At 34.8% G+C, this 24,763-nt stretch overlaps 1 protein-coding gene and 1 long non-coding RNA gene across 3 annotated transcripts in view; one reads left to right on the plus strand and one right to left on the minus strand.

The window, feature by feature from the left end:
• On the plus strand, nt 1–17,238 carry LOC126873343 (uncharacterized). The gene is made up of 2 exons (XR_007692383.1): nt 1–5,118; nt 5,185–17,238. It is a non-coding gene; the product is annotated as an uncharacterized LOC126873343 (long non-coding RNA).
• Nucleotides 1–24,763, minus strand: part of LOC126873331 (uncharacterized) — a 42,078-nt gene that overhangs the window by 11,313 nt on the left and 6,002 nt on the right. The window lies entirely within an intron of this gene.

The following is a 24,763-nucleotide window of genomic DNA, read 5'->3' on the forward strand; positions in this document are numbered from 1 at the left end:
TATCAATTATAATTATATATGTATAATCAAAGATCCAAGATAAAGGTTATCTTAAGCATTTTTTGGCAAAAACTCATTGAGTAAAAATCAATTTTTATTTAAATAAAAGCTATGAATAAATGTGAAAGAAATTATCCAAAACACGATATGATTGAAAAATATTAGTTTTTAATTGTTCTGATTACGAATAACCATTACGAATGATTAAAATTTCCTTTTGGTTAGGAACGACCATTGTCAACGAAGGCATTTCAATTTTGGATACCAGTAACCAATATAAATGACTGCAATTTCTTTTGGTAACCAGCAACTACTATCGATAGTATGCATTTTGTTTTGGTTGCCGGTAACTATTATCGATGGCAACAAATGCTTTTGGTTACCGTCAATTAATATTGTCGACAACATTTTTTCTGGTTACATTTGACTATTGTCAGTTGTTATTAACATTACTGATAATCCGTATTCATTGATAACATGAAATATCTAAATGATGGAACTTATGCATCTTATAAAGCGAAGAAATTGCATGAAAATATATGAAACAAAGAATAGTATAAAAGATATTGTAGTTTAGATATTTTTATTAACACATGCATTAATAATGCACATTGTACTACAATATCTTTTAGATTACTCCTTGTTTCATATACCTTCATATCGTTTCTTTGCCTAATAAAATACATAATATCTACAATTAATTTTTTTATATCCTCAGTGAATAGGTATTAATTGTAAGTACTGTTAATAACAATTGGCAATAGCCGATTGTAACGAGAGAAATTTTGTACCGCCAATAATAGTTATCGGTAACTAAAGTAAAGTGCGGCTCATCGATAATAATTACTAATAACCAAAAAAGTTATAATCATTTATATTGGTTATTGGTAAACAGAATTAAATTTCCGTCATCAATAATGATTATTCCAAATTAAAATTCTTTAATTAAAGATATTAATCTCATTCGAACGAGACCTTATACTGTAACTTTTAAAATTTGTTTTAATAACGATTATAATGCCTCTATATATCTTATAGCCAAGAGTATATATGAACGCTGGTACATGTAACAAATTGATTTTGGATGTAAGTATCGAGGAATAAGGTAGCGTGTTTGCTTTGTTACATGTAGTAAAAATTGGTTTACTCTATTGTATTAACTTTACTGTAATAACGTTATCGTATTAATACGATTATTTTAGGTACATAAAATGACAAATATTGTATGTATGACATAAAATTATAATAGCGATACTTCATTAAAAACTATTCACACACCTACGTTAAAGGAATTTTCTGTTTTTAAGACACCACAACGAAAAGACTAAAAATGACAGCGATATAACCTCCAATCTACAATGCGACATAATACCGTTCAGGAAAACAAAGAGGAAAAGAGAATCGAACTTTTTGGCACGTTATGTTGATATTGGTAACGTAGTAATATTGTGACACAGATCGTGAATGGAAGTGTATAGTATATAAAAAGATAGATTTTTAGGTTATGTCGAAACGAGATTAACGTTAGGTATCACGCGAGCTGCTGTATAAGGCGATTAATTACAGTAAATCCTGCGAAGTACGCCATTTCTTTAGGAAATTGCAAGACAAGATAGAAATAGGCAGAGGCAAAGGAATGCGAAATTCCTTGAAGGAAGTCGTTGTAACACGAATCGTGTGTATTCTGTGTAAAAGTAGATTTTACTCAATGCACATGCCGGGCAAAAGAGGCGGGCAAAGAACTGGAATGCTCAGAATGTTAATCGTTTAATGGGATATAATCGGTTAATGGGAGTCTGCATTCAACCGAAGCCTTCCATACAAGCCGGATGATCGCGTTTCGACCCCTCGTGCGACTTCATTTTTCATCACGACAATAAAGATTAGCTTGTCGTTAAAGGTGAATTATTAAGACTATTATGAAGCAAGTTGGAAAGCGAGATATCGTTACATGTATACAATAGGCGAGTACGGTGGCTGTGAAGAATATCCGCACAACATTGTATTTATTATAGCATTCACACTAATTAATCAGTCCCAAGTATATATTTATATATTTTATGTAATTTCGGCTTTAGGGTCGAAAAATGGACTTGATTTTATAATATTTTTGAAAACTCGTATATACTTATATCTTTCTCATACTTTGGTTTTAGACATCGAGTTTGTAAAACTGAGCCTATTCTTATATATAGGGTGCAACAGAACATATAATAGAAACAATAGAAAACGTTCCTATAGACATATCCGTTTTCGTCTACGAGATACAACGAACTTTTCTCTTGATTTCGTGTTATCCAATTACCTTTACAGAAGATACTGAAGAAAATGACCACCTTGCGTTTTAAGGCAAGCCTGTAGACGTCTTGTTATAAACCCGGTTACACTCTGAATGGTTCCTGATGTTTGCCGGATTTGTTGGGAAGCTTATTCAACATCTTCAATAGGTTTAGTGTTTATGAAAATTCGTTGTGTCTCATAAGCGAAGACAGATAGACCATATATTTATATGAACTTTTTTCATTGCTTCTCGTCACATCACCCTGTAAGATATTAGTGACTACAATGCATGTATTTTATATACATATATAAATTATATAAATAAAGTACATTGTAGTTATTAATATCTTATCAGATTCTTGTTTATATCTTATCCTTCTTAATAACTTATCTTATCCTATAATATCGAATTCTATTAACATCTGTCGTTTTATCACTACAGTTTACCCTCTTATTTTTATAATCTTATTAGATTATCTCTGTATATATTCTCTGTTAGTTCTCTGTCGATTATCTCTGTATACATGTAATTATAATAAATAAATATATATATATGTATAGAAGTATATATAACTATATATATGTAAAATATTATGTACGTGCATATATAATGTTCGATTTACGATAACTTAATTTCTCATTCTCGGTTAACAGATTGATGATAGCTTTAAGCTGGCAGATTTCTCCATCATTTTTATGCAAATGCGACTCCTTTCAGCGTGCAGCTAACATTTAATCCGACCCCGTGTCGCATGCATGATAAATAAGCGCACGTTGTAGTTACAGGTCGTAATTATCGCGGAGTATCATTCTTTCGTGCCAAGAAGAGACCGACCTCGCCGCACTGTTCGGCTTTTCCTATTCTTACAAGGGACCCACACATTGTTCTAGACTGGCAGAATACCAACATCGTCTCGTGTTTCCCACTGGGACACAACGATACCTCATAGCTGGAAATAATACGCATCCACTGCTTCCTGTCGCTTTAAAACGATTTACTGTACCTTTTCACTTGGGTCTTGCCTATCTAGTCTACAGAACATGTTCGAAATAAGTACGTACACTCCTGTTTGTAAACAAAATAGAGCCCCATTCACTCGAACACCTATTAGCCTAAGAACTGAATCGAAATTTTGAATTAATTAAGAACAGATGCGATAGAGAAATCAATATCAATTATGAAAAGTAACTTCCTTTATTTCGATAGACTTTTGACGAAAGACTCTTCTAAGGTAAATACGTAGCAGTTTGTTAAACAGAGTTTTTCATCTACCGCATTGTGCTGAAATTCCTCTGCACCATTTCAATTTGTAATTCTTATTAAAAGAATTAAAAAGCAATATTAATGATACACGCGTTTCCAAGTATCTTTTAATTGTTACTGAAAATGGCAACGCCTGTAATACGTAATTTAAGGATTATGGCATCTCGTTTGTTCGCGACTCATCCTCATTAATCTTCACGCCTCTTTTCCCATGGCTGCCATTATTCCTGGCATTAGGAGCACGTTGTTAATCGCGATATTGTATCATTTCCTCGTTAATTGCGTTAATTGACTCTGGTCCGCCTGGAGTGTACTATTATTTTATTCAATTCCAGCGTCAAAGCCTATGATCTGATACGATTAGTAATGGATTCTCTATTAATCAGGTTCAAATGGCTGTTGAAATTCAATCGAGAGAAAGAGTGAGAAAGGAAACCGATATGATAAAAACAAATGAAAATTTCTCTTAGAAACTCGTTGGAAAATAATTAACGACTCTCGATCTTCTGTACGTTCTGGTCTAATTAAAACATCCCAGCGCAAAGAAATATCCTAATATGTTCTTCTTTTCTACTTTTGAGATTTTAGAGCGATTGTCATATAGACAAATTTAAATAATAAAAAGCAGCAGGCAAATTGTGAAAGCAAACGCCGAAGTGGATGTAAAAAGATTGCGCTGCTTCGTACAAAGCGTGCAACGAGAATTAAAGTAATTTGTCTAGAACACCAAGATAGCACAGTATCATTTAGGGCAATGTGATATTAATTACTAGCAATAAGGATAGTAATAAGACCCAGAGGGATAGTACAAATTAAGACTACGTACAAGAAAGATTGTTACTTATACAGAGTGTGCCAAACTTAACTCTCCACCTACAACATTATTTTTACTGACGTTGTCTAGCAGTTGATCTTTGTATGTCCTTTACGTATTCACCTACGAAACAGCTAATATGTAGTACCAAATCTTGGTCTCTTTGACGCCATTTAACTCTTCTTACTATAATAGGAAGGTTTCTTCATAGAGCGAGTAATTTTGTAATATTTAGAAATCATGAAGTTAGTCAGCTTCGCCCTACTTAGAGTCGGTTACTTCACTTGCTAAGAAATAATTTCCTGTTTCCTCGTTAATGCCACGCTATTTTCCTTCTATATATTCGCCTGTGAAATACGAACACATAGTAAGTAGTATCGATGCAAGGGCCAATGGTACTGTAACATCATTTTCCAAGAGAACGGTTTAGTTCCTTTTTCAAAGTTGATGCCCGCGATGTTAATACGACAGAGTAAAAAAACTGACCTTTTGGCTTTGATTTTCAGGTTCAAGGACAACGTTGCGCGAGCCCTTCGGCTGAAATCTCCGTCAAACCGAAGATGGTAGAGTCGTCAGACAGTCAGACTTATGATGACTTTTATCGACAATATTTACACACCCTGTACATTAGAAAAACGACTTTGTAGACCTTGGTATTTTCGCGGCGATCAACTTCAACGCTTCGATAACGGAACAGAAAAGAAGAAAAGAACGAATTAAAAATAATTGAAAGAAAGGAAGAAGAAGGAGGAAGGCAAAGGTAAAAGAAAAAGAAAAATCGTCCATCGCAATGGCTGCGACGTGTTAATTATCCAAATGCTTCTAGTTCACGGTTCGAGTGATCGACGAGTTTCACCGTTCCGCTTTGTGTTCCCATCCACTTCCGGGCTTTCAGAGGACGGGGAAAACAGAGCAGGAAGATCTGTCTTCGTATCAAGATTTAAAATTCCGTCTGGCGCTTTACAAGGAGACAGTCAATACGAAGGTATTACAGGGAACAGAGGCAGATATAGGAAAAAGAATAATGGAGTATGCACAGGGGATCTACCGGTAGTTTTCTATTTCTTTCCTCGTTGAAACGTTCCTCCTACAGTATCGTCGAGGAACGGTATCGGTTCTAACTACTCTTCGCTGATCCATCGAGCCTTTACAGAAGTAAATTTTATTTTAAACAGGATAGATAGCTAGGTACATGGTAATTACGAAGGAAGAGTTAAATAACGTGATGTAATAAAATAAAATAGCAACGTAATACGAGCAGTTGATGTTAAAACGGGTGTTTACAGTGTTCTTTTTTTGGAATTTATTATAGTTTAATGTTTCTTTTATTGAGAATATTTTTCCTTTTTATAAAGGATTTTATAAGATCTTGAAGATCTTATAATCTATAATCTTATATTATTATATAATCTATAATAATATAAATCTTATAATCTTTATAAGAAGATTTTTAAAGAAAATTTTATAAAGACGTTCTCGTTTTCAGTAAGTTTCTGGAAACGATTTATGATCACCGACAATGGTTTGTCTGAGGTCGGACACTCGAATAAGCTACTTTAAGTAGAATGTTACCGCACGGTCGTACAAACCTATTTTATTTCTGTGCCACAACACCGACTGTATCCTAGACAAGTTGCTTTGTGAAATTGCTCTTCAAAATCTTATATGTACTTAGTAAAGAGAGGATTTTATACCATTTTATTACCTTAGTAACTTATTACATGCAAATTGATTTGGATTAGAACAATTATGTTGGTGTACGTGGTAACAGAGGCGATGCAAAAGAACATTTCCGACTCTGCTCGAATGCGTTCCAAGTAGGTTGGCAAGTATACCGGGGCACGCTGGCTTTTGACCCACTTTGAGCTTCGCAAGCTCTCCTAACCTTAAAACAAGCACTGCTATTCCAGTCTATACTGCTTCTAATACATTACATGTTACTTGACTGCAGTTTTAGCATGCTGCATGCGAGGCCTATCAAATTACTAAGGAGGAAGTTTTAATTCTCTTCGATCATCGTTTTCGATAGAACTAACTTTTCGATTGAATAACGAGGTTCTTTCGGCCTGTAATAGTCCAAAGGCTGCTGAAACAAGGCCTCTAAATCGATCATGATTCCAATAAATCATAGATCCTTGGATTTGAAACCTTAGGCGAAGAAGATACAGCTAGGTTATAGGTTAGGTTATGAATTGATAACTGCAATTGTATAAACTATAGTCTAATAAATGTGCACATATGTATACGTACATACGTACATATATGTATATATACAGGGTGTTCCATCTATCTTTTCCAGCCTTACTTACTTTCCTATTTGTGACGATACAGAAAATGTTTGAGACAAAAGTTGTACGATATAGAAGGTGACATATTGTGCTTTTACCTTTTATTTTTAAATGTATACCCCCATATTTTTGTTACACATTCTTGCAGCTGACATTTAGACGTCTTCGAAATGCTATAAACTCGTGCCTTTTGAAGTGTCCGTAATCGAGATATGAACTTTAAAATCCGATATACCGCCGGCATTAGAATTACCCGACGTACACCACGACGCGACACATAAAGATGTTCTTCATAATGCTACTATGAAACTTCTGGCGTGTCCAAAATGGTCGATCGTTTCCAAGTAGTCACTTTTGGGCAATTATACCTTGTATTGCTCTGTCGAATTTGAGAGTTTACATCTCGGCAGCGAATGCAGCAAAAGGCACGAGTTTGCAGTGTTTTGAAAACTAAAAGAGTATGTAACGAGAAATGGAGGCATCCGTTTTAAAAATCTTAATGTCAGCTTTGCTGGACGTTTCAAGGTCGTCGCAAGGTGAAATGCATGAAAGCACGGTACCTCATCCCCGACATCATACAGTTCTCTTCTGACACATTTTTTTGTTTCAAATAAGGGTAATTAAGGGTGACAGGGTAAGGTTAGGTGTATATAGGGTGGTTGGTAACTGGTGGTACAAGCGGAAAGGGGGTGATTCTACGCGAAAAAAGAAGTCGAAAATATAGAATAAAAATTTTTCGTTCGAGGCTTTGTTTTCGAGAAAATCGACTTTGAATTTTCGCTCGGTACGCGTGCACTTTGTCACGTCTCGTTATAACGGCTCCCCCTGTAGATCGTTGTCTCGATGGAAAAATTAAAAAAAAATTGTTATTCTATATTTTCGACTTCTTTTTTCGCATAGAATCACCCCCTTTTCGCTTGTACCACCAGTTACCAACCACCCTGTATACAGGGTGTATCTTAGTTAAATGGGATCACGTAAGCTTCTTAGGGCAAAATCACAATATTTCAAGGGGCATATAATGGTGGAAAGAATCTGTTCGCAAGTTCGTCTCTTTTGTGCAGTTTTCTTTGATTATTATCAGAAGTTCAAAGCTATTCTACGTTTCCATGTGCTCCTCAACAAATCATAATTATCTGGCATGAAGCTATGCTATGGTGAACCAAGTTAATGATCATCGTGACGTAGAATGTGGATTTTGATATTTTATATTCTAGAGAAATATGTTTGTTTTAATAATTGTTCTATCAGGAAAGATACTACGTTTATATTATTGTAATTATAGTACATATCTGTATAGTAAATGAAGATATAGATATGTTTAGATAGGCGTTGAATTAGAATTTAGCTTCAAGGAATAAATTACGATAGAAACAAAATGCATAAAGCGTGCACATACACAAAAAAATTATATACAGGGTGGTTGGTAACTGGTGGTACAAGCGGAAAGGGGGGGGGGGATTCTACGCGAAAAAAGAAGTCGAAAATATAGAATAAACATTTTTTTTTTAATTTTTCCATCGAGACAACGATCTACAGGGGGAGCCGTTATAACGAGACGTGACAAAGTGCACGCGTACCGAGCGAAAATTCAAAGTCGATTTTCTCGAAAACAAAGCTTCAAACGAAAAATTTTTATTCTATATTTTCGACTTCTTTTTTCGCGTAGAATCATCCCCTTTCCGCTTATACCACCAGTTACCAACCACCCTGTATATAATACATAATACTCGATACGATGAATATATGCATTACGATATAGTATGATATACAATTTCAAATACAGCAGAATTTCAATTATTGGCTCGTACCGATCATGGACAAAATATAAATAGTATCAAATTTGAACACGAGCGTCAGTTTCGTTTTCTAAGACGGAGCGCGAATTTTTCTTTAAAGAAGAATTAATAAATCAAATCGATAGAGGGCTGGAGCAATAAACGAAGTTCTTCGTGTTCATTCAGGTTCGTAATTGGCTCCTCGTGCTATGGCGAGAACTATTTCCGGGCCACTTGATTTTCGCGTGTATATCACGGACACTTGAAGGGAAAAGTTTGCTTCAAGGTAACTGGAGCAGGGAATGAAACATGGCAGGTATTTTTAGAAGATTGTAAACGAATAATTTTCGATTACAACTAAGAAAACAGCGTTTTGTTCTTAAACCTGAGAGGATAGAATATTGTTCTTATTTATATAGGATCTTTCATTTATATAGGATGGACCAAAAGTCACGTCACACGTGTGAATCTCTCAAACGACAAAATTTTCAACGAAGAGCGTCTTTATCAGACTACGGACTTTTATGAAAATTTATATTATAACTTAGTAAGAGACTTCTATCAACTTCTGTCCCGAGATAGATTTACGACAAGATTCAGAATCAGACACACGAATACCCCCTAAAAAAAAAAGACAGAATCTCCAATTTGCAGCTTATGCAATCAGATAATAACCATCATATACCTGCAATATGAATGTAACATGTAGAGAATAACATGTATAATAAATAAAAAATACAATCGTACTTGTAACTAACAGTTAATTTCATTATCTTGAATAATGTATTTAGGCTTGTCCAAATAACAAATAATTTATTCCTGTTTTTCATTTGGACTTTCATGTAACAAATAAAATTTATTCAATAATGTCCAACATTGCATACAACGTACCTACTCTACTATTTCAATGGTTAAACTTTTTTCTACTTCTTTATTTTGTACTCTCTTTATGTATTTTCAAGAAAATATACTTCCTTCTATATTTCCAGTCCTACGAGTTAAAGAAATAATCGCTAAAATTATCATGTGGGTAAACGTCCACTCGTTGTTTAGTACAACAGAAAGAAATACAAATCATTACTTTTGCCTTTCTCTGAATAAAAGAAAATTTCTCTATCATCCCAAAGACCATAAGAAAAATTGAGATATTCGTTTGGAACATATCGTGTAAAAAATTCATGTGAAGATGAAAAATTATCGATGAAAAGAGTACGAATAAATCTTCTACGAAATATCTTCAAATAAAATCTTTAAAAGGAATCATCAAACAGAATCTTCAAGAAAAATTATCGTCTAATTAGTTCACATAAAAATTCAGTTATTTTAATTCGATATGATACAGTCGTGATTAAGGTTGTGGCGTTGCATTCGAGAACAGAAGCAAGCTGCATGCGATCGGCCAGTAAAAATGCAAATGGAATGAATGGAGCCCATTCATAGATTCGTAACAGACAACGAGGCGTGCAATCTTCGTCGTGAAAGTTACAATCATCTTGGAGAAACTGCCTCCCCACTTATTCTGTTCAAAATGTTCTATCCCTGTCATAGTATTAAAGATTTTACAAAATTTGGCGATTTTATAATCAATTGTTTGTTTATTTTATCACTCCTTATTACACGTTATTGTTATATTATTTCTGAATATATTTATACGCTATAACAGAGATGTTCCAATGTACTGAGACAATTTTAAAGAAATTATCACTAGATTATTACCAGAAAGCCCAATTTACTAGATTATTAATAGAACAAGGTTATGACAGGAAAGATCATTTGAACATTAACGAATTAAAATACTTGAAATTAAATTGCTAATATGTTTGGTAAATAATTAATTAAATTGGTAAATAAGTAGATTAAAAATTAATCCATTATTCTTCTAAAAAGCTCATATATGGTAAAATTCATTTAATTAATATAACCTAGTCCTAACCTATTAATGTTGAAGTAATGACGTATCTTGAGTCTAGTTATTTGTTCTTTTCTTGTGAACATCATAACCTTTTTTACTTTTAAACACGACTTTTTTGCTCTCCAGACAAACAGGAATATCCATGTTGTTCTTTTGTTTTCCATTAAATCGGAGACGAATGTTACGCCGTGTAAAGTTACACGAACCATGGCGTAACGCACGAGGGTATATATACAACGACTCGTGTACATTGTACTGGTGGACGATACATAAAGGGGTGTACGTATCTTGTGTACATCCATTCTGAGCTGCCTCAGTTGTCTCATTACTTTTGTGTATAGTCGTGTAGCCGACGTACATTGTTGCTAAGCCGGTTCCACGTATTTAATATTCGATCGACGATAAATCTCCGACAAGCTGACGGAACGTTCGCCAAAATGTTGGAGCATATCTCGATATTCATACCTTGCGCGTTTATCAGATTGGGAAACTATGATAGATATGCATTTATATCTGAGTAATTGAATGATGAGAATTCGAATATTTGGTTATGTGAATTAATCGAAATTTTGGGAATATCGAGTACTTGGAATTTGATGGATGCAAAATATTTGGCACTTTGGGGGCATCGAGTATTTGGAATTTGGCGAATATGGGACATTCGAAATATGATAAATGGCGAATTATTTGGTATTTCAGGTATACAGAGTATTTGGAATTTGGTGAATTTCAAATATTACAAATGGCGAAGATAGATAAATGGCGAAGTATTTGGTATTTTAGGTATACAGAGTATTTGGAATTTGGTGAATTTCAAATATTACAAATTTCTGAAATATTTGCAATTAGATTAACATCTAAAATATTCAATGTTTTTTGACCTTCAAATATCCGTAAATGAATATTAAATACTTGAAATTCTGGATGAATTTGAAGATTCCCAATTTTATATACAGGGTGGTTGGCAACTGGTGGTACAAGCGGAAAGGGGGTGATTCTACGCGAAAAAAGAAGTCGAAAATATAGAATAAAAATTTTTTTTTTAATTTTTCCATCGAGACAACGATCTACAGTGAGATCCGTTACAACGAGACGCGATAAAGTGCACGCGTACCGAGCGAAAATTCAAAGTCGATTTTCTCGAAAACAAAGCCTCAAACGAAAAATTTTTATTCTATATTTTCGACTTCTTTTTTCGCGTAGAATCACCCCCTTTCCGCTTGTACCACCAGTTACCAACCACCCTGTATATAATTATGTATGAATATTTGAATATATAAATAAATAAATACATATATATATATATTAAAATTTAGTGAATAATAAATATTAAATGTTCTTATTTCATTTTTACTGTCCCTCAAATTTTCATACATATCTGTTCCAACTTCTCCCAAAAAATTTGTCTCTTCTTTTTGATCATAAATTCTAGTACTGGATTCCTAGTTGTCTAACGGGGATTTTTTTTAGAAAACGAATTTTCTGCTACGAGCGGAATCAAAGGGAAAACTGGAGGACCAACGAGAAATTTGGGCCGAGAGGAGATGGTTGTTTCATAAATGTAGGTCGGTTACGAGAAAGGAGAACGATTTTCTCTAGAAGCTGGCTAAGCTACGTGTATCCACCGAGTTCGTTTGTCGCAGAATCTCTTCTTTTCATCTCTTGTTTAGTCATATTTTTCTTTTTTTTTTTTTTTTTTTTTTTAGAATTGATCAAAACAACCAAATATCAAAAAATACCTAAACTTCCTTTTCACTGCAATTTGACCATCAATCTCCTCTCTTCCTTTTTTTAATTATACAACGTTATAATTTTAAATTTTATTGGACTCAACAGCGTTAAGTTCTCGAACAATCTAACTTAACAGAGAAGAAGAAGGATAGAAACAGAATTTTTCCAAAGTGTTCAATAACGTTTCGAACATTCGCACTTCGTTTTAGCTTAGCCACAGTGTTACATACGCATGAAAGTACATAGACCAGTGTCATTCTAGAGTTAAATTTCTCTAAACTGCTTTATCCTTTGCATGTCAAAGCAGAAAATTCAATCGAACAAAGGAAAGAGCATTTCCGACCTTGTACACGAGCCTGCAAAGGGTGAAGACACGGAAGAGAAACGGAAGAGGAAGAGGAATGCGAGGGATCCTCTTCCGTGAAATACGGGTCACACTCGAGAGGATATGCAACGATGGAAGAAAGCCCTGGATATTTCCAATAACGATTCGGCTCTATCTGGAGCACCGGGTGGCTCGTTATCGACGCCGATTATACTCGACTTTACCAAAGGAACAAGGCCTATACAACCTGGATACGTTCGGTTATCCCCGAGGAGGGTTTTTAATAATAGCGAAACACGCAACAATGCCCCGTATCGGGCAAACCTGATACAACCGTAATTTTTCCTCTCTCCTCTCTCTTTTTTTTTTTTTTTTTTTACGATTCAGGTTGCATCAGGTACATTGGTAGACTCGGTTCGATCGATCTATCGGTTTTTAGCGAATGTCTATTCAATTTGCATCGGTCGAAAGGGACTTGTTATCAGACTTATTAAAAAGCATGAAAAACGAGGGACTTTATCGATGCATTATGAGCTTGCAATGGAAACCGAAGTCGACATCGATTGCGAGGCAGATATTTCCGGTTCCGGGAAGCTTTCTTATAATTGTCCGGGGCTAATAATCGTAGGTATAAACGGTGGATTTTCGTGCACACTCTACATCGCAGAGCTAATGATGATAAATAGATGGCGGATTTTTATGCAGGTTTATATAATACGTACGAAGAAATGTAATAATAAAAGAAATTGAATTAAACATTCGTCGTACTGTTAAAGATATTAAATAGATCCGAAGAGAGAACCCTGTTCGAATTTGATATTAGTCGTTGGTAACTTGAACTAAAAGTTGTATTTTGCTAAACGATATTTTACCCATTAATAATCGAAGTAACTTTGGAGAGAAATTCCACGAGAAGAGGATGAAAAATTGGAAATCGTAACCGTAAGGCGGAAGTATTACGAAATTTCTGACCTGATACTTTTCATAATGGAATAAATAGTGTCCTATTAGAAGATTTAAGTCGTTCAATTCATTCCTGTGTCAAAGATGACGTAATTGAAACGTCCAAGGAGAACGAGACCGACGCGTGAAAAGATATCTGGATACTGAGAGAAAAATGTACGACCTCGGTACTCAGATTCTTTAGCCAATTTGCTTTTTTATCTGCGGTTTACCGTATCGGACGATAGACATGGATAGCTAACGACAATGAACATTCGTACGAATTCAGCCTCTTTCCGTCATTGGCAATTAATAAATCGTTAGTAGAATTTTACAAAATAAAAATTGTAATTTACAACACGCTGATAAATGCTGTTGCACGAGGCTAACGAATTTGCTAATAAGAGAAAATGGAATTTCACAAATAAATTTCATGCTATCTGATTATTATATTTGGCATAAATTAAGGAACAAGTTTGCTCAGATTAAGAAACGAAGAACGATTACTAACGAGAATCTTTTCTCCTCTCGTAATTCAGTCAATTTTTCTATACACCTGATAAACTTAAATTACGTCCAACGAAAGATACGCAATTATCTACCGTTATTAATTTTATGAGAAAATGTATTTTAAATTAGATATAATGCTAAATAGGCGAGCGTGTTAGAAATGGAATAAAAATTCAATTGTTACGACCGTTCGCGGAGAGACGCGGTCAGCGAGAGGCGTAAATTCTCGCTACGATTGTGTTAATCGACGCCGCGAAATAGTCGTTCCCCTGTTTCGGTTAGGATAACAGAGGTGGTTTAATGAATGTAACACTGTATTAACAGGTTAACATAGAACAATATATTTTACAATAATATGATGAAGATGTTACAGAAATTTGACTCGACTTTGCGATATCTCTAGATAAATTCGTTTGCTCGTCAGATTTGTCGAAGTGTCACGTTTGACTCGTCGGAAGGAACTGAACGCCCTTCGATTATTCCTTTGTCTCATTTGGAAGACGACCCCCACTATGCTCGGATCACGCCACCGCTCGCGCCTATGATCACGTATGCCCCTTCTAGTGTGAAAAACGTAACGGTCAAAAATCGACGTTTCTAGAGCTCGCTGCTTGGCGACAACTATGCTCTCGTCGATACATTATATATGATCCGGCGGGCAGATAAGACGGTTTGCCTGCGACGTTGTAGGACCGCGAGCGACGATTAAAAAATACAGCCTGTGGTAAGCCTCGTGGCGTAACATCAATATTAAGACGAAGGAAGAGCACTTTCATCCCAGTCGATTGGATATCCAAAAAAAGACTTACTTGCAAAGTGTTTCAAAGTCTATCGAAAAGCTTCCTGCAAAACCTGTTCACACGCTTTTTCTCCAGCAAGTACCAGAGAACGTGTTTGAGTATGCGTGCCTAAACTCGATTCCGTCGTATCGACCCTCGAACATATCCCCAGGGGTGGTGTAAGCAAGCCGCCGTATCCAACGAAAGCAAAAAGGGATTCCCCTCTGGGAAATCGATATATTTGTTTCTATTAAAAAGCGATGTTTCTTCTATTTCACACACCTTGGTGGTTCTTAATTGATTTCGAAAAGAAAGCTGTATGTTTTATAATGTAACGAGGGAATTTCTATTCTATCAGTATCTTTTAATATAGACTGAAACAAATGATACGCATGTATGGAAACATAGCTATACTATACAGGGTGTCCCGGAATAAATAGACTTCTGCAGATCCGAGCAAATCTCAAGAAATATAAAACACGTACATCTTATAGAGTTGTTCAGTAGATAATTTTGATCTTTTACGTGAATGCAAGTCGTTTCAAACGCTCATAAACGGCCGAGTTCGATGACTTTAACTATCCAGCGAATTTCTCCCGTTGCTACGAGACGATTCAAAATTTTAATTTAGATCTAAATCGTTTAAGAAATTTAAATCTGCAAGATAATAATAATAATAATAATTTATTTTTCAGTCTCCCTGGTCATGAAAAAAGACTGGATTTATAGTTGTTATGTGTATTTTTATTTGTCTTGCACTGTGAATCAACTGTACTCTTTTAAATTTAAATCCTATGAATACTAATCCGATTCAAAAGGTTTAAAAAATTTACGTTTGAAAGATATTAACGTGATCGGAAACGTTTGAAAAATTAAAATCTAACAGACGTTAGTTGGATCTAAAACATTTCAAAAATTTCAATTTGGGACATATTAAGCCACTGTAAAATATTACAAAAAGTTCAATTCAAAAGATAATAATTCCATTTATATGGTTTGTGTGCCTCGTATAATCCGTAGCAATACCATCGAAACAATTCGCAACGTTCTATGAATCAACCAAATTACGGTAAAACCTTCTAATTTTTACAAATCGCTTAACCAGTCGTATGAAACTATAAAATCGTAAATCGATTTTTAACCGATTTCACGATTTCATCACGGCACACAGATAAGATAAAAAAAGAATATACATTGCGCATGTGCGGATGAAAACGCGTGCGTGTAGGCGGACAGAATCGATGCGTTCGCGTGCAAATTGCGAGGACCGCTGCGACCAACATGAACGCAACGCGGAAGGATCGAGTTTATTCAAATTCGATGATGCACGACTCTACCACCGTTGCTCGACTTGTATTTCCTGGTCAGTGGATTTTTCGTGTCCGTAACACGATAACGGGTTTCCGCGGAAACGCTCGCTTAATTCGAAACGATCTAGCGGAACGCGGAAGGATCAGGTTCATTTAAATTCGTATATGTTTCACGAGTAAAAATTTTACGAACGCTGGCAACACTGTTCGTTGCGATACTGCAACGAGAAGAGAAGCTCGTGAAATACGAAATTATACGAAGTATCACGGTGATGACCGAATTTGACAAGCGTACAACCTGAATTGCCGCGTATTTTTGGAGCGATTGAAAAGATTCAAAAGGTCGGTCGGAAAGTTCGTTCTGATTTACATTTCCATTCGATCAACATTTATTGAATTACGTGGGTGCGATTTTGTTCCACGATCTTTCTCCATCTTTCACGCAATTCGAATATTCCATCCTTCGTCATTCATTACAAAGAGAGAAAGATATATGATTTATATTCAAAAGTACAAAAGTTTATTACCATCAGTTGACTATGAATTTCTAGTTTAAATTTATAGCATCAATTTATAGTTTCAATAAGTGATTCGATTTTAATTGATTTCCAGTTCGTTTGAATTGTTTTACTCAAATTATTGTAAAGTGGAGCTGTCTCTTTAATATGTATTGCAGCCTTTTCAATTGTTAATCCATTCATTGTTATTCGACTCCTTGTTCACATTACCATGGATACATCAAAGATAAGAGTGAAAAGTAGTCAGGTCATTTCTTACTTCTAGCCACATATTACATATTTCTTTAGTTTAATTAAGAATTGTTGGTCGAAAATGTATACTTGTGTTTGGTATTATTTCGATCGTACGAGTCTGGATAATTCGACTAGAACTTGTTACATCTCGTAACGATATAATAAAGAATAAGAGAAATATATTTTCTTACTTTGGTCATTCGATACCAGATTGAATTACATCGATATGGATCACAGATAACGCCTAGGTCTGCCTTGATCCTGCAGTTTCAGAAATTGCTAGAGATAACTTCTGGCCATATAGCAGAGTAAATTTCTGGCCATATATATCCGAACACTATTATCTTAATAAACGATTTACATTAAAAGGACTGCTGTTTTGTATTTTGTTTAAAAGCTACTGACAATGATAATAAGTTAGTTATATATTGTCCACCCTGTATTGAATTAAACTGTATATTTGTATTGTACCTTAAAATGAAATTAATACAATAATATTCCTATTTAAAAAAAAAAGAAAGATAAAATCTGAATAAGATTAAAACTGTATAATTTTTATAGCCCAATATATGACCAATATGTACTATTGTAGCTATCTGTAAATGTAGTTTAACATTTTGTTTTATGTCTACAAAACATGTAAAACCAGGTCCAGTCTCTAGGCTATCAGGCTGCATTAATACAGGAATACAATATTACTATAATCAACATGTATTAGATAAAATTCTTGCAGATACAGTGTAGATCTTAGTGTGATATAAAATGAAAGATCTATCTGACACAAACTCTTTATACTTGTATGTCTCGTAATATTTCTAAAACAGCATACTTTTATTCCAAGGGAGAAGAATAAAGAGTGGAGAATGGATAAAGAGAGGGTTAAGAAAGCCTCTGGAGAATCTAAACGCTCATTTGCATCGCGGAGGAGTTAAATAACAGGCCTTCATAGTACACGTAACATGGTACATGCATATAACAGTGATTTCACTATTACCAAGAAAGAGTGTCTCGACGATGTCTTTGGGTTCTTCCAAACAGGATCAGCTCGTTGGAAACGACACTTAAATCCAGTCTGCTCTTTCAATCCGTTCAATGTGTGTCGTTAACATACACACACAACACAGTTCTATCTCTTCTCATCGTGAAACCTTTCGCATGTCTCTCCCTCCCTCTCTCTCTCTCTCTCTTTCTTTCTTTCGCTCTTTTTCACTGTCGTTCTGTTAACACTGCACACACCGCGTTCCGTTACGTTGTTAAGAAGCCCATTATCCAATCTGTTGCAAGATACATAGTATATGTGCACCTGCACCACTCCCATGGTGTCGTCGACGTGGATATCAACATTTACCCTCCCTTCTTACTTACAAGTTCCAAGAACATCGCTACTTTTCCACGCTATTATTTCCCAGATTTGAGGTTTTTACCTGACATATTCTGTAGAATAACACTGTCAAGAGATAGAAGGTATCTAATCAGCAATATAACGTATACAGTAATATACATAACTAGAATACATAATAGAAATGTGCTATATAATAAATACTTAACATTGTAATGGAATATTTTTAACTCATTTTAGGTTTAATTATTACTGAAAAATATCTCGATCAGATAAAGCTACATCATTTTCACGCTATGAATTAATCACTTATTAACTAAAAATATGGACATGCATTTTGTATAAAACTCTTACGTGTACGAAATATTTAGAGTTTATATCTAGAAGGTGAAAGAAATCTTGAAAACTCGATTTGAAGATCCTTTATGAAGGAAATAAATCTTCAGCATTTGCTTTACCTCCCATATTTATAAAATATATAATATATATACAAACTAAAACAAGTCTTGGAGATTTCATTTGAAGATCCTTTGCAAAGAAACCAAATCTCCAAGATTTGTTTTACCTTCTATATTTATAGATTAGATTAGATTAGATAGATTCTAGATTTATAGATATTAAAAGGTATATAACATATTTAGAAAGGAGAACAAATATTGAAGATTTCATTTGTAGATCCCTTAGGGAGGAAACAAATCTCCAAGATTTGTTTTACATTCCAAATATATTTTTTACCTTCTATTTTACTATTTACTATAACGCTTGTCTTTCCTAGGGTTGCTTACAAATTTAAATCTATATCGTACATTCCAAACTCTTATCTTACTAATTACTTAACTCAATACCTTAATACCTTAAGTAAATATTAACTTTGCCTTCTAAGTATAAATTCTACAAACTAGTATTTCCAATACATTCAGCATTAGAGTTTTACACAAAATGAATATTGTACATATTTGCGTGCGAACAGACAGGGCAAACTCGAAGAAGCGAGGAAGAAGCAAAACGTCGGAAGCTAGTGCAACATTTTACTATAAAAAACACAATAGAAGCCCGAAGAATTACAAATGCGTCGACTAATCATCGTTCAAAATCTAAAATTTCGAAACACCCTGTATAGAAAGGGAGATGCAGTCTGCAGCAGACTGCGTGAAATATTAGGATGGATTCTGCATTCTCGAGACTCGCATGCACCAGTCCGCGTAACAATGTCACCCCCAGGGGTGAGAATGGTACACCCTCGAATGGCGAAGGGTCGCCATCCACTTTTGAATTACGCTAGATTGTACGGGCTCGGGAAATCAGCTGGGGTGACAACTAGTCTCAGGTTTCTATAGGGTGTCCCTCTGAACTTTTCGTGTCTTTTCTTTTGATATGGAGCTTCTCACAGTGTAACCAATCGTATACAGGGTGTCCCACCTAGTTGTTGATAATGGAAATTAATTGAAGATTAATAGAAATAAACGTAAATTGTATAAATTACGTACATGGATAATTATGTAAATTTAGAATAAATTATAAGAATATGCAATATCTTTGTAAAGCCACGTTCATGTTTTGTCGAATGTTATTGCGTATTTTTAACTATATCTATATCTTCTCTTATAAGAACAACGAAAAAGATTATATTATTATCTATGTACACAGTAGTAGTAACAGTACAATTCTTATTTCTATATTTTCTTATTCTTACTGCTACTATGTACATAGATAATAATATAATCTTTTCGCAAGAAAAGATATAGGTAATAATTTAAAGATATAGACACTTTTGAGTGAAATAACTTCTTTTGCTTGGATGCTATTTTGCAAATAGCTTGGATGCAAAGCTTGGATGATATTTTATACGTATGCAGTGATTATATGACCTGTTACAAGTTCCTATTAATTGACAACATGCAAAAATCACAGCCTACTGCGTTATGACTTTTGCATCAAATTACATTGATCGTATAAAATCGAATACCGCATGTTATTTCCGATTCATTTACATATATATAATATGTAGATTATAATAAAATAAATTTTATTGCATACGAAAAGCATTATATTATACTCCCTACTTTCTTATGTAAACGGTCAATCATTACATAGAGGGTCAATATTTGTATACAGAGTGTCTCAGTATTGATGGTACAACCTGGAAGGGGTGACTGTACATGAGAAAATAAGTCGAAAATATGGAAAAAAATTTTTTTCATTTGAGACTTCATTTTCGAGAAAATCGTCTTCGTATTGCCCTGTATATTACTCTAATGCATTGTAGATTATGGGTCCTTTTACATTTGTGGTTTAAGATTAAATTAGGTTTAAGGCAATTGATTAATAATTAATTTCTTTTTTAAATTATTCAACTGCTTTAAGTCGGAGGAGAATGGCAAAGTGACGGTACACGAATCTTCCGCTTTCCTCCACTTGTTCCTAGCTATCTCTCTAAGAAAGCCTTTGCCAAGGCTTCACCGTATGGTTTAGACACAACAGAGATATTTACTCGTTTCTCGCTTCCCCGTCGAGTTTTATCAAAGAAACAACTACCCCCGTTTTATCGAAGGAACGCTGCTAAAAAGAAAAGTACCATTTGTTTCTGTCCAACGAAATATATATATACCAGCATTGCACGACCTAATCCCAATTTCTAACCTCAATCTAATGGATAGATTGATCGGACGATTGATTGAGATACGGACGATCCTGTAAGCTGTTACATTCCAATTCATCTTTGCGAACACTAACCTTACGAGGCCCGGTTTCAAAGGTTAATTTAAAATTATACATTCATTGTTATTTCTGTTGTTCAACTTTATATATATTCTTATATTATCTGATTAATCAATTTCTCAACTTTCTTCTTCGCTTCCTTCTTTTATGAAGAAAAATCCCTAGCCTGGCTTATTTATCGCGGCCGATCATTTGACCGGTCGATAAATTTACATCTTTTTCTAAAGTTGTCTGCCTGGGGCCTTAGCTCTGAACTCAAGTAAGATCTAACCACCTATGGTTGCATACATTTAAATGCGGTATGTGTTTGGCTTGGTCGTAAGCGCTTGAATAATCTGACAGAATGCATGTCAGGTAACGCATAAACACAACGGAGTCTTGTCGGAAACTCTCAAGAAATACTTTTCAAGAATATACTGCCTTCACAATGAGTTCTCTATAGCTAAAACGAAATCTAAATGCAGTATCGTTTTGTGAGTCACAGAGTACAAATAGAAGCCTACGAGAAATCAACTACGACAAAGCAGCGAACAAATCTCATAATATTCTAATAATATTCTTATAATAGTCTAATGTTATAAAAAATATATGATGTCGTTTAAAAGACTCAATGTTGATATATCAGAAGAGATAAGATATTGGAAAATAAAATAGCATCCATCCAAGTCTCTTGAAATGCAACGTAATTCATTTCAGACGTTCGTCGATGAAACAGATAGCTAACGAGTTATTTTAGATAGTACTTCTTATTGATTCATCCAGTATAATATATGTATACAGTAAGATATATTAACAACTATATATATATATTCAAGACCACTATACATATAAAGAAGAGAATCTTCGACGTAAAACGGTTACGTAATAAATATATTCGTATAATTAATAGCAAGCCAATGGTTTCATTTTATCGAACGAACTTTACAGCCAGACCACTCTGAAGCTTCAATGAAGTTCCTACTTTAAAAAATGATTTAACTTCTGCCAGCTTGTACTGTAATATTAAAAAGCTCGACTGCACAATTAGTTTCTCGTTCCTTTCTGTGTTTTCTTTTATTTTTTTTTTCTAAAAAATTTCAATGCGGTCTGTGTAGCTTGACCGCGATAACAATTATCTTCCATCCCTTCAAGTAGGGAAAAAAGGAAGAAAGGGGCGGTTTGCAATTATGTCGGCTCCATGGTGGAAAACGAGGAATTGTATTGAGTATTCGCATACTACAAGATGAAATGAATTTCTGCTGTTCCATAATGACTGTGGCAAATTAAAAAAGAAATGGAAAAACGTAATTTCATTGACACTAACCTTACCAGACCCGGTCAAATGACCGGTTTCAAAATTTAATTTAAAACTGCACATTCATTGTTATTTCTTTTGTTCATCTAACTTTATGTAAATTCTTATATTATCTGATTAAACAATTTCTCAATTTTTGCTAATATACGAATTTACATAAAGTTGGATGAACAAAAGAAATAACAATGAATATAGAATTTTAAGTTAAATTTTGAAACCGGTTATTTCAACAAAATTTGATTACAATTTTTCTAACCACACGCTGATTCCTTAATCCTATCCTTATCCTTATTCCTTTATCCTTCATCTAGTTACACATACGAAAGAATCTATGCTAGATGTTCTTCCTATTCTAAAACTATTGTTTCCACAAGCCGCCTCTATTGTTAACAGTCTACTTATTGCACCTTCTAATCTTTGGTATTTCTTCCATCATATTTTCTCTTATTCTTTCCATCTTCCTTAATCATTTCTCCACCCATTCTCATCATTCATCCCTTAGAACCTTTTGCACACCTGCGTTCATTCCTTCTACTGTTGTGCAGTCTTCCACTAGACACTAGATAAGAAAATCAAAAGCTAAAAAGAAACGAACAAAAGTATGGTTAATCGACAGGAACGTATTCTCTAATTCTACGTTATTAAAAGAGCTAAGAATGGATGTATCGAGTGATTATGAGTAATATTTACGTGTGTACGATCAGAATCGTCTTTTCAACGTCTATCGGACAATGTCCCTCTAAGGCCCGTTTTACGCGGAGATGAGATTGTGAGCTGAATGAAGTTGACAACCCCAGATGCGAATTTCTACGATAAACCAAACAGCCACATTTGTTTGTCCACATTTGTCCAACCAGATATCCTTCGTTTGTACATCCTTCAAAAAAGAGTTATCGGTTTTTTAGATCTTTTTCTGGTGAAGAATCTTGGAAGAATGTAGTATGAGTGACATAAGGAGCAACGTAGCCAAGTCCATTTCAAGGCCGACCGGCTGAACTTAATAAATACGTATATTATGCCACTACAAGTTGTACTACTGTAACACGTATAATGTATCATGAAACCTAAGTGTCGACGCATACATCGCAACATGTTTCAACGCGTCTAGGGGCCTTTACTGCTACTGATAATTTTTCTCCGATTAAATCTCTCGTTCTTCTCGATTCCAAATGGACTTGAGGAATTTTCTGTCCGCCTCGGGGAAAACTTGCCTGACAAAGACGAAGAACCGCGAAACGCGAGCGCAGCGACTGTGCCAGTGGTGGAAAAACCGATATTTTCTTCTGCTTTTTTCCCTTCTGCTCTTCCTCGGTCACAATGGGGTCGTCGATTGTCCCGGTAGCAAACGCAACCACGTGGTATTCCGAAAAAAAAAGAAGGAAGTCAGGAGGATTCATGGAACAAGAGCTTTGCAGAATGCACTGGATGCTTTCACTTCGTAGTTCATCCATTCATTTCTGACTGTGTCGATTTCCTTTATCTGACTGTGAAACTCGTCCAAATCTCGCAACCAAAAGTCCAGCAGAAAAGAGGATGATTCTGACGTGGAACAATAAGTTCAGAACATGCAACTATGTTTCCTATATGAGATTTCGTTTCTCAGAAAATTAAATTGAAATATTTTTTTAAGAAACCATTGTTTTGCAAGATTTCTTTAGCGTTTGATGAAATGTTTGATGAAATTCTCCTCGAGTTTTAACAATATAAGAATTTCTAAAATAAAATGTACAGTCCATGGATATGAAATATGTTTCGTTATGCGTTCTCCACTATTCAATACAACGTAGAGCAAATAGTTAGCCGTGCTCTTTACTAAGTAATTCGTCATCTATTATTTATCACTGAGCCGATTACTGTTAATTGTGCAATAGATATTCCAATAATCCCCATTCAGATCGAAATCACAGAATCTGATACAAAAACTTCTGTTATAGCTAACACCGCAGCTAACATAAGTGGAATATAATTCCATATATATATATGGAATGTATAATCGAAAGACAAGCAAACTTATTAAACACGTACGACCTATGTATTGAAAATTATAGCATATTTAGATAGCATATTTAGATATATAGATCCACGATAGAAATAAGAAGATATATTAGCATAACAGTTAATAACCCGATGCATTATGTATCTCATAGCGGAGTAGAAGCGAAAAGAAACCAGGAAAGCAGAGGAATACCAGTTAAAGTAACCCGATTAGTCTAACTCTAAGTGGAAGAAAACCGTAAACTCGGAATAATAAATCTGTTTTATATTTTCTAGTGATTTCGTTTTTCCACGAGAAAGATCAATGGCCCAGTTTCGGGCGTGCTTCATAAATAAATCTTCCTTAGAATTTTCTGCTGTTGTTGCCGGTTAAAAATTACGTAACGGAATCGCACCATCTTGGCGACAATATGCTTCGCCCCAGATTCGAAGGATTTACCGCGGACCCCATCATTTTTCCTCCTATTTCTTCCGCAAACTTTTAAGGCGTTTTCGCGGGGTGAACGTCGATTGACCTGAATCGCGCGCGCCTGGAAAGACGAAGAACAGTGGCATCACAAAGTAGTTTAGAGTTCTAGTGACGATGAAAAGTCAGGATACGAAATCACAGGAAAATTCTGTACAGTCATCGCGGTTAACGCGTAGACTTCCACGCGAATTTATATATATTTCACCTTGGAAGCCACACTAGATTCAAATATGTACGCATCTGATAGATGGACGAAGGAGTAT

The sequence above is a fragment of the Bombus huntii genome, chromosome 14 (genome assembly GCF_024542735.1).
Source record: "Bombus huntii isolate Logan2020A chromosome 14, iyBomHunt1.1, whole genome shotgun sequence".
Classification (NCBI taxonomy): Eukaryota; Metazoa; Arthropoda; class Insecta; order Hymenoptera; family Apidae; genus Bombus; species Bombus huntii.